Genomic DNA, 9,193 nt, shown 5'->3' with positions numbered 1-9,193 from the left:
TTATTTGCATTTTCACTGAATGACTAAACATTTTAGCCATTATGCATATGCTAAAAGTACAAATAATTTGATTTTGACTTATACCTTTTTTTTTAAGGTGAGTATATCCATTTTTCATTCATGAAAATCTTAGGAAAAGAAGTGTTACAAAAGAGAAAACAACCCAAAACTCTCTATTTTAGGTCGCGGAAAGCTAATGAGGTAACCTGCATTCCTATTGCTTAGCTCCTCTTGTTAACAATTCTGCTTTTATTAAAATAACCACTTCACAGAGTATTTGTGCAGCAAGAGAGTATGGCAATGAGCCTAAATCCATATTCACGTGTGCTTCCCTAAGCTTATCATTACTGACCAAATTATAAAGATTTAAGCAAGAAATTTAAAGTGTAAGCAAGACTTAGAAATAAAGAGCTACCAAAACAAAACAAAGGTTATATTTTATCACAAAATGTTGCATGTGATTTTAACGACTTTAGAATATATTGTTCCACTGCCGTAAAATTAATTCTTGATGTGTATATATGCAAAATGTATATACGGACAGTACTAATATTTCAACACATGGCCAAATTAAAATACTGAAAATAGTATAACAACTTATCAATTGTTCTTTTAAAAATCTTAACTTTACAAAGCAGGGAGCAGCTGAAATAAACATTAAGTGTTCACAACTCTATTTTGAAATATAAAATAAAAGAGCATGGAGCTGGTCTCGCTGTTCGTCACCTAGGTATACAGCCCTCCCAAGTGATTCTGCAGTTGCCACACAGTGGGGGCCTCCGGGCCTGTGAGATATCTGATTCCTGTGCTCTGCAACGTGTCTAACTCCCGCACCCAGCAGAGCTCAGGGTCATTCTTAGGTCACGGTGGTTAAAGATGGCTGTCAATTCACTGCCTGGGCTAGGTTTCAAGTCTCCTTTATCTCTGTTATATTGCTGATTCCTATTGATAGCTTAGGAAATCAACCACACCATCCATATGCACCTTAATGGTGTGCTTCGTAGCACCAAAGTGACTGGATTAAAAGCTCGGTGTGCTGTGTTTGAAAGAATCTCTTACCCTTTGAAAGCTAAGAACTGGAACAAATATACTTTCACCTGAATAAACAGTTATGGTTCTATGGTGCTTTGCAAATTTAAAAAAGGGGGGGGGTTGTAATAAAACAAGTTGAAACTAGCTGATCCTGCCTTTTCTCAATGCAAAAGTAATTATTACTCAGTCAAAAATATGCAGTGAAAAGAGTAATTGCATAAGAAGCCATTATGATCCTGAGAGTATCCACCTGGTGTTTTTATTTTGATGAATACCCTTTTGGATCCCTATGGCTGCGCAACTTAATGTTTGTCACAACTCCCTATGGCTAAGGAGAAAGACAAGCCTTAATTGTAAATTTGCACATGCTTTATTGCAATGCAATGGCATGAACACATTTAACAGGATTGTCATTCCATTTAATTACTCTGATTTTGACATGGACCTACCACAGATAAAATTGATGGCATGAGTTATGAGCCCATAAAAAAAACCACTGCCTTCTCTTCAAGGGGTGAGTATGAAGGTGTTCTTTCATATTCTGTACAGCTATCTGTGTTAGGTGAAGAAAAAAAATAAATGGTAATAGGATAGCCATCCTCAAATTGCTTCCTTCCAAACTGAGTTATGCCTGTCACATGACAGTGATGCATGGTCATTTATTTCTTAGCTTACCTGGGTAAGATCTGTGACATCTAAAGAATAATAAACAAATAAATAAGTAGACAAGTGGACAAAAATAGAGAATAGCCTCTGCCAAATTAATCCTGCGCTTAATCTCTATGATATTTGCTATTTCTCAGCTTTTTCTCAGCAATAGTTGATGGTACTCATTACACTTTAGCCCAAGACATGTGAAAAAAAAAGCTCAGGATCTAAGCACTAAACTGAAGGGTTTTTTTTGTTAGATAGGAGGTATGACAGGCTATGCCAGAAATTTTAAACACAGTAAGAAGAAGTCAGCAGCTCTATTCAAGTGAGAGAGGGGTGGTTCAGCACCTGGTATCTTGGCATGTGCTGCCGACTAGGAAGGTGCCAGATACTAGCTAGAATCAAGTGCTGGCTTTCTCTTCCACGTGTTGAAAGAAAAGCTTTAGCAGCACAACATCAATGTTTTCTGTAGCCACATTAAATTGTCTGCTACTTGAGTTCATTTCCCACATTCTTGTTTATGACTCACTAATAAAAGAAGCTAGTGTCTTCTTAAAATAATTCCATAAGCCTCCCTCCTCTGTCCATGGAAAGAAGTCCAAATTTCTAAATACATCTATAATTTGTTTACCCAAATAGATGATGAATCAAAGCATCTCCTTTTTGGGCCTTTTAAACTTGAAACTGTCATTGAAAATAGGCTCACATTTATTGATTTCTATCAAGTAGAAATCATCAATAAAAATATTATACCATGTGACTTCATCCCAAGATTCCTTTGTCTTTCAATTAAGAAATGGTTTTATGCTAAACCAATAGGATAAGATAGAGGATTAAATCGATAGATTATAAATTATATGTAAAAGAAAACATCAGGTCACTGCCCTGATACAACAGATTTATTATTAAAGTAGGTAACTCCACAGCAATTCACTACATTCGTTTTTATAAAGTAAGAGGCAGAGAGAGATCAATGATAACTTTGGCTTGCTGTTGCTTTTAGTGGTTCATTTATAATAGCTACTTATCTCCTATTATTTTAGCTTGCTATAATGATGTCAAGCCAAGAAAAAAAGATAATCACCATTATGGGAATATATATTTAATTCAAGTCTGACTGACTATTCCTTAACCTGATTCATGTATTTTGTACAGTGGCCAGAAATACTCTATAAAGGCATAGTGATTCTTGGGTACACATAAAAATTCCATTATACATTAGGGTTAGAGTATAAAAAATCTGGCAGTTGGGGCTGTAGTTTCATAGGCATGTTACTAGATGAACAACCACATTGCGAGGCCTACCCATAGCCCACCAGCACAAACCTGCTTGCTTCTGTCAACATCAAGAATAATAGCTGAATCCCAGATGGACCCGTTGGCCTCATTATGTTTCCTGGAAACTATCTTTGACAATATAAAGCACATTTTTGCTCCAGACATGCAAATGGACCCATACTCCATTTGTAGATTGCAACCACCTTGCCATTCTTGAATTAGTTTCCTACAGGCTTCCAAAGTCTGTCTCAAATGAAAGAGAATAAACGCACCCATTTCTTCCGATGAGACTGAAAGAGAGGATCTTCACCAATTAATGCCCTAGAGATTTTCTTCCAGGGAAACGGGGGTTAAATAAATATTGAATCAGGGAGGAATCCCCACCACCACCACCACTATTTCTTAGTGATACAGGAATGATACATTTTTAAAACTCATGTCTTATCCTGGCTGGCTTTGCTCCGTGGTTAGAGCCTTGGCCTGTGGACTGAAGGGTCATGGATTCAATTCCCAGGCAAAGGCACATACCTCAGTTGCAGGTTCAATCCCTGGCCCTGGTCAGGGTGCGAGCAGGAGGCAACCAACCTATCTCTCTCTCTCTCTCTCTCTCTCTCTCTCTCTCTCTCTCTCTTTCTTCCCTCCCCCCCCTTTCTTCTCCCTCCCTCTCACCCCTTCCATTCCACTCTCTCTGAAAATCAATGGAAGAAATATCCTCATTCCTCGGCTGAGGATTAAAAAAAAAACAACAAAAACTCATGTGTTTTTTACAACAAAAGGTGACTCTACTCCTGCTTGCCCCTGTTGGTTGTCTTGTTACTGATCACTCCAGGTTCTCTACACTTCTGAATTGCACTATTGGTGTTGAAATTGCACATGTAATTTCACTCTATTTAAAAGTAGAGGTCACTGCCCTGGCCAGTGTGGTTGGGGGTAGTGCCATGCACTAATAGGTTGCTGGTTCAATTCCTGGTCAGGGCACATGCCCGGGTTGCAGATTTGATCCCCAGTAGGAGACATACAGGAGGCAGCCAATCGATGTTTCCTCTCTCTCCTTCTCCCTTCTTCTCTAAAAATCAATTTTAAAAAAAGTACAGATTACTAATATTCAGAATGTATAGAGAAATCCTAAGACTCAACAACAGTAAAACAAATACCCAATTAAAAAATGGTTGAAAACTTGAATAGACATTTCTCCAAAGATGTTATACAGATGACCAATAAGCACATGAAAAGATGCTCAATATCACTAATCATCAGGGAAATTCAAATCAAAACTACATCAAGAGAACATCTCACACTCATTAGGATGATTACTATTAAAAAAACAGATAATAACAAGTGTTGGCAAGGATATGGAAAAATTGAAACTCTCATGATGGTGAGAGTATAAATTGGTACAACCAAGTTAGAAAAATGTTTGGCAGCATCTATTAAAGCTGAACAGGCAGTGTACTTGGCAGTCCTGGGTATATCTCTTATTTCAACAGTGTTTGGACGGAACAGACCCAGGGACGCCCCTTCTTCCAGCCTCCAGCCACCCTCCTGCGTCTTATCCAGTCACCACCTCCAGAACCACCTCCAGAACCAGCCAACACATCGGGGGGTTTTTTTTCTACCTGAACTCCTTATTGCCAAACAACCCTGAGCTCCCCAATTTGTCAGGATTATTCCAAGATAGGGTCAACCACCTGGCCACCCTGCAGCTGCAGGCCTCCCACACCTACCTCTCTCTGGGCTTCCATTTCAACTGGAACCATGCGGCTCTCGAGGACATGGGCCACTTCTTCTGCGAGTTGGTGGAGAAGAAGCACAAGGGCGCTGAGCGTCTCTTAAAGTTGCAAAACAAGCGCATTGGTCGCATTCTCTTCCAGGACGTGCTGAAGCCTCCCAAGATGAATGGGGCAAAACTCAGGACGCCATGGAGGCCACCCTGGCCTTGGAGAGGAACCTGAACCAGGCCCTTGTGGAGCTGCAGGCCCTGGGTTCTACCCACACAGACCCTCGTCTCTATGACTTCCTGGAGAACCACTTCCGGGGCAAGGAGATGAAACTCATCAAGAATATGGGCAACACCTGACTTACATCTGCAGGCTGCCAGTCCCCAGGCTGGGCAGGGCGAGTATCTCTTCGAAAGGCTCACCCTCAAGCACAACTAGGAGCCTTTGGAGCCCAGAGGCCTTTGAGAGGCCCCTCTGCATCCCATGGTGTCTGGCTTTTATCTGAGCCTCTCCCTGAAACAACCAGCCATTCTTCTAACCACCCTGAAGCCCTCTCCCATGCCTTGGACCAAATACAACAATAAAGCTTTTTGCAGCAGTAAAAAATATATAAATAAAATAAAATAAATAAAGCTAAACATATGCCTAGCCTATGATCCAGAAGTTCTACTCTTAGGAATCAAAAGATATAAATGCATATTCTTGAAAGAACATTGTCAAAAGACATCAACAAGAATGTTCATAGCAGCTTTACTCAAAATAGCCAAATATTAGAAGCAATCCAAATGCCATCACAGTAGGATGGACAAATGAAATGTGGTATGTTCATACAATTAAATACTGTTCAGTGACTTTAAAAAGAATAAATTATTATTACGAGGCATAACAGGAATGAATCTTACAGATATCACATTAAGGGGGAAAAGCCATACAGTAGCTATTGTATGATTCCATTGATATGAAATACAAAAACAGATAAGACTAATACAATGGTGGAAGTCAGAAAGTGGGAGATCTAGATTATATCTAATTAACTTCCCTGAAAAATGTAGTCCCTCTGCAGTGAAGTCAACTTTTTAAAGTGCATACATGGCCTGGCTGGCATAGCTCAGCAGTTGAGCATTGACCTATGAACCAGGAGGTCACGGTTCCATTCCCAGTCTAGGCACATGCCCAGGTTCCGGGCTTGATTCTGGGCATGCCGTGTGGGGTGTGCAGCTGATCAATGATTCTCTCTCATCATTGATGTTTCTATCTCTCCCTCCCTCTCCCTTCCTTTCTCAATAAATCAATAAAAAATATTTTTAAAAAATAAAATAAAGTGGCCCTAGCCAGTTTTGCTCAGTGAATAGAGCATTGGCCTGTGGACTGAAGGGTCTGGGGTTAGATTCTGGTCAAGGACATGTATCTTGGTTGCAGGCTCCTCCTCGGCCCAGGCCCTGGTCAGGGCTCGTGCAAGAGGCAACCAATCAATGTGTTTCTCTCACATCAGTGTTTCCCTCTATCTTTCCCTCTCTCTCCCACTCTCCCTAAAAATCAATGGAAAAATATTCTTGGGTGAGGACTAACAAAAAAATAAATAAAGTGCACACATGTCAAAACATTCAGATCTTAACAAATCCTATAAAGCAGTACAACATAATTCACAACATTTTTCTCACAAAATTTCAAACATGAGCCGTTGTACCATACTTCTCTCTAAAACTGAGACTTTAAGGGAGCCCCTAGTTCCCCTTTCTATGTTCTGTTTCTACCTAGAAGACCCTTTGACCTCCCATCTTCTCTCACCCCCACTAAACCCCAAGCACCAACTCTTCTCTGACCTTCCACCCCCTGTCAAAACAGAAAAGACTCTAGTATCACTTATTTACACTTTTTGATTAACTGATTGGTTACACTTTAGTTTCCATGAGCTTTAGTCGGTATGTTAATTCAAGCAACATTTATATTTAAACCATTTTACACCTCATTGTATAATGAAAGATCAGGTCTCCATTGAAGAGTTTTGAGCTTCAATTTAGTAAGCAAATAAGAAAATATTTTGGCCGAAACCGGTTTGGCTCAGTGGATAGAGCGTCGGCCTGCGGACTCAAGGGTCCCAGGTTCGATTCCGGTCAAGGGCATGTACCTTGGTTGCGGGCACATCCCCAGTGGTGGGTGTGCAAGAGGCAGCTGATCGATGTTTCTCCCTCATCGATGTTTCTAACTCTCTATCACTCTCTCTTCCTCTCTGTAAAAAATCAATAAAATATATTTTAAAAAAAAGAAAAAGAAAAAGAAAATATTTTGGAAACAAGGAAGAACTTGAAATCACACTTTGTGTTCCTAACCCTGGGGAGTCATGAGCCACAATAGAATAGGTGACATGCTACAGAAAAAAAAACACACCAAAGAACTGTTCCCTCATTCACTCACTCATTCACTCATTCATGCATTCAACATTTATCAAGTGCCTACATGTGCTAGGTATTACCAACAGAAAGAATAAATGATTAATAATATGGTCTCTTTCCTGAAATAGTTTACAAAGAAGAGTCACAAATAGAATTCAAAAAGTAATGGAATGTGAAGTCCCAAAAGGAGAGGTGCTCTGACAAACAGAACATGCTGGAGGACAGAGGAGCTGGCCCTCACTCTGCCTCTTCCTGGGTCACATTTCACAGAGCACAGACCCACAGCTCAGCTTCTGGGAATGTGACAGGGCAAAAGGCAGAGAAGGGGCCAAAATGCGTTCCCTAGTCTTTTGGCCAAATGGGAGAGGGATGATTACCTTTCTTGTGCAGAGGGAATTTAAGGCAGCAGGGGCTAACGCCATAGCCAGTCTCTCCTGCAGCCACAAACATAAAGACAACTTAAGCTGTGGCAGCAGCTGGGCCCCGTCCCTTCCTCTGCAGTCATGTGGGGAGGTCAGTTGATGAGCAGCCTTGCCAAGATGCCCTGAGCCACTTGCAGGGGAGGACAGGTGCAAGCACTGTCACACACTCCATACTCAGACGACACTTGTATCGGGATGCATCAGTGGAACGTAAGTTTCATCTGTAACCGTTAAAATACTTATCATTTGGTTTTGCTCTACAGTGGGTCTTAACATTTCAAAGACTTGTTAGTGTAAAATTTAGAATAACAAATAGAAAAGGTTGGTAGTCAAGTAATGTGTGTGCCTCACTGTAGCAGTTGAAGGCTTACTTCTGGAAGCTTGGCGAAGGCAGAGACTTTGTCCCTAAATTCTAACAGATCCAGGTGTGTATACACAATACCCAGAGCTGCCCTGCACCCCCCCTTGTTCAACTTATTGGCCTAAGCAACGTTATTAGACTTTTGAACTCTCCCCTTGTCCCAAAATTTGCAGATGAATAGGTTGTGTCATGAAACATATTTGATCTTATCTTAGTTAGGGCCTAATAGTTTTATATCACACCCATATTTTCTGGGGTTCTAAAACACAGCCCTCAAACCCCTATTATTCCAATCTCTGAGAATGTAAGAATGAATATTCATTCTTTTTCTTTTTTTATCCTCACCGAAGGCTATTTTTCCATTGATTTCTTAGAGAGAGTGGAAGGGAGAGGGAAAGACAGAGGGAAATACTGATGTGAGAGAAACACATCCATTGGTTGCCTCTTGCACACGCCCTGATCAGGGCCTAAGCCAGGGATAATCCTACAACTGAGGTGTGTGCCCTTGACCAGAATCGAACCCGGGACCCTTCGGTCCACAGGCCAACACTCTATCCACTGAGCCAAACTGGCCATGGCTGAATATTCATTCTTTTAACAAGCATTTATCCAGCAGTGAAGCAGGTGGTTAGTTATTTCCCAATACCCATTCTCCCCTTCCATTTTAAATGGCTCATGGCCAGCCATGAGAGACAGCATATCCTAGTATCCTCGGCAGCTAGGTGTGGCCATATGACTACGTTTACCACAATAAAATGTGAGTGGAAGTGATGTATGCCACTTACAAGTCTTTTATAGGAAATTGCTTGTCCTTTGATTTCAGTCTATCCCTCTTCCTAAAAACGTGAGTGGAAATATGGAAGTAACACAGCTTTAACCATGCAGACAAGACCTAAGGAATGTTGGAAAAGCAAAAATGGGAGAAACCCAGATTGTGAATGACCTCATGGTGAAGGCAGCCCACCAGTCTGGGCTCTTACATTCCTCTGAAATTCTACACGCAAGAGAATGAAACGTCAGCCATATTTGAGCCACTAATTTTTAAGTTTCTTTGTTACAGCCACTTAGCCAGACCCTAGTTAATATAAACGTTCATTCAATGTCTATTGAGCATTTACTCTGTGACAGGAACTTTATATTTCTAGGGAAAATACCATATAAAATGTGAAGAGACAGAAAAGCTCTCTGGACATAGGTTGCTTATGCTCTGGAAGCAGAGACCAAAAATGTAAAATTACATTTGCAAACTGTGGTGAGTATGTAAAGGAAACAAAGAGGGTTCGAAGTTAAAGCCTCTCTGAGGAAGCATCATGTAGCTAAGCTCAAGGTCATAGGGAA

Source organism: Cnephaeus nilssonii (assembly GCF_951640355.1).
Source record: "Cnephaeus nilssonii genome assembly, chromosome: 12".
In the NCBI taxonomy this organism is placed as follows: Eukaryota; Metazoa; Chordata; class Mammalia; order Chiroptera; family Vespertilionidae; genus Cnephaeus; species Cnephaeus nilssonii.
Note: the sequence above shows the minus strand (reverse complement) of the source record.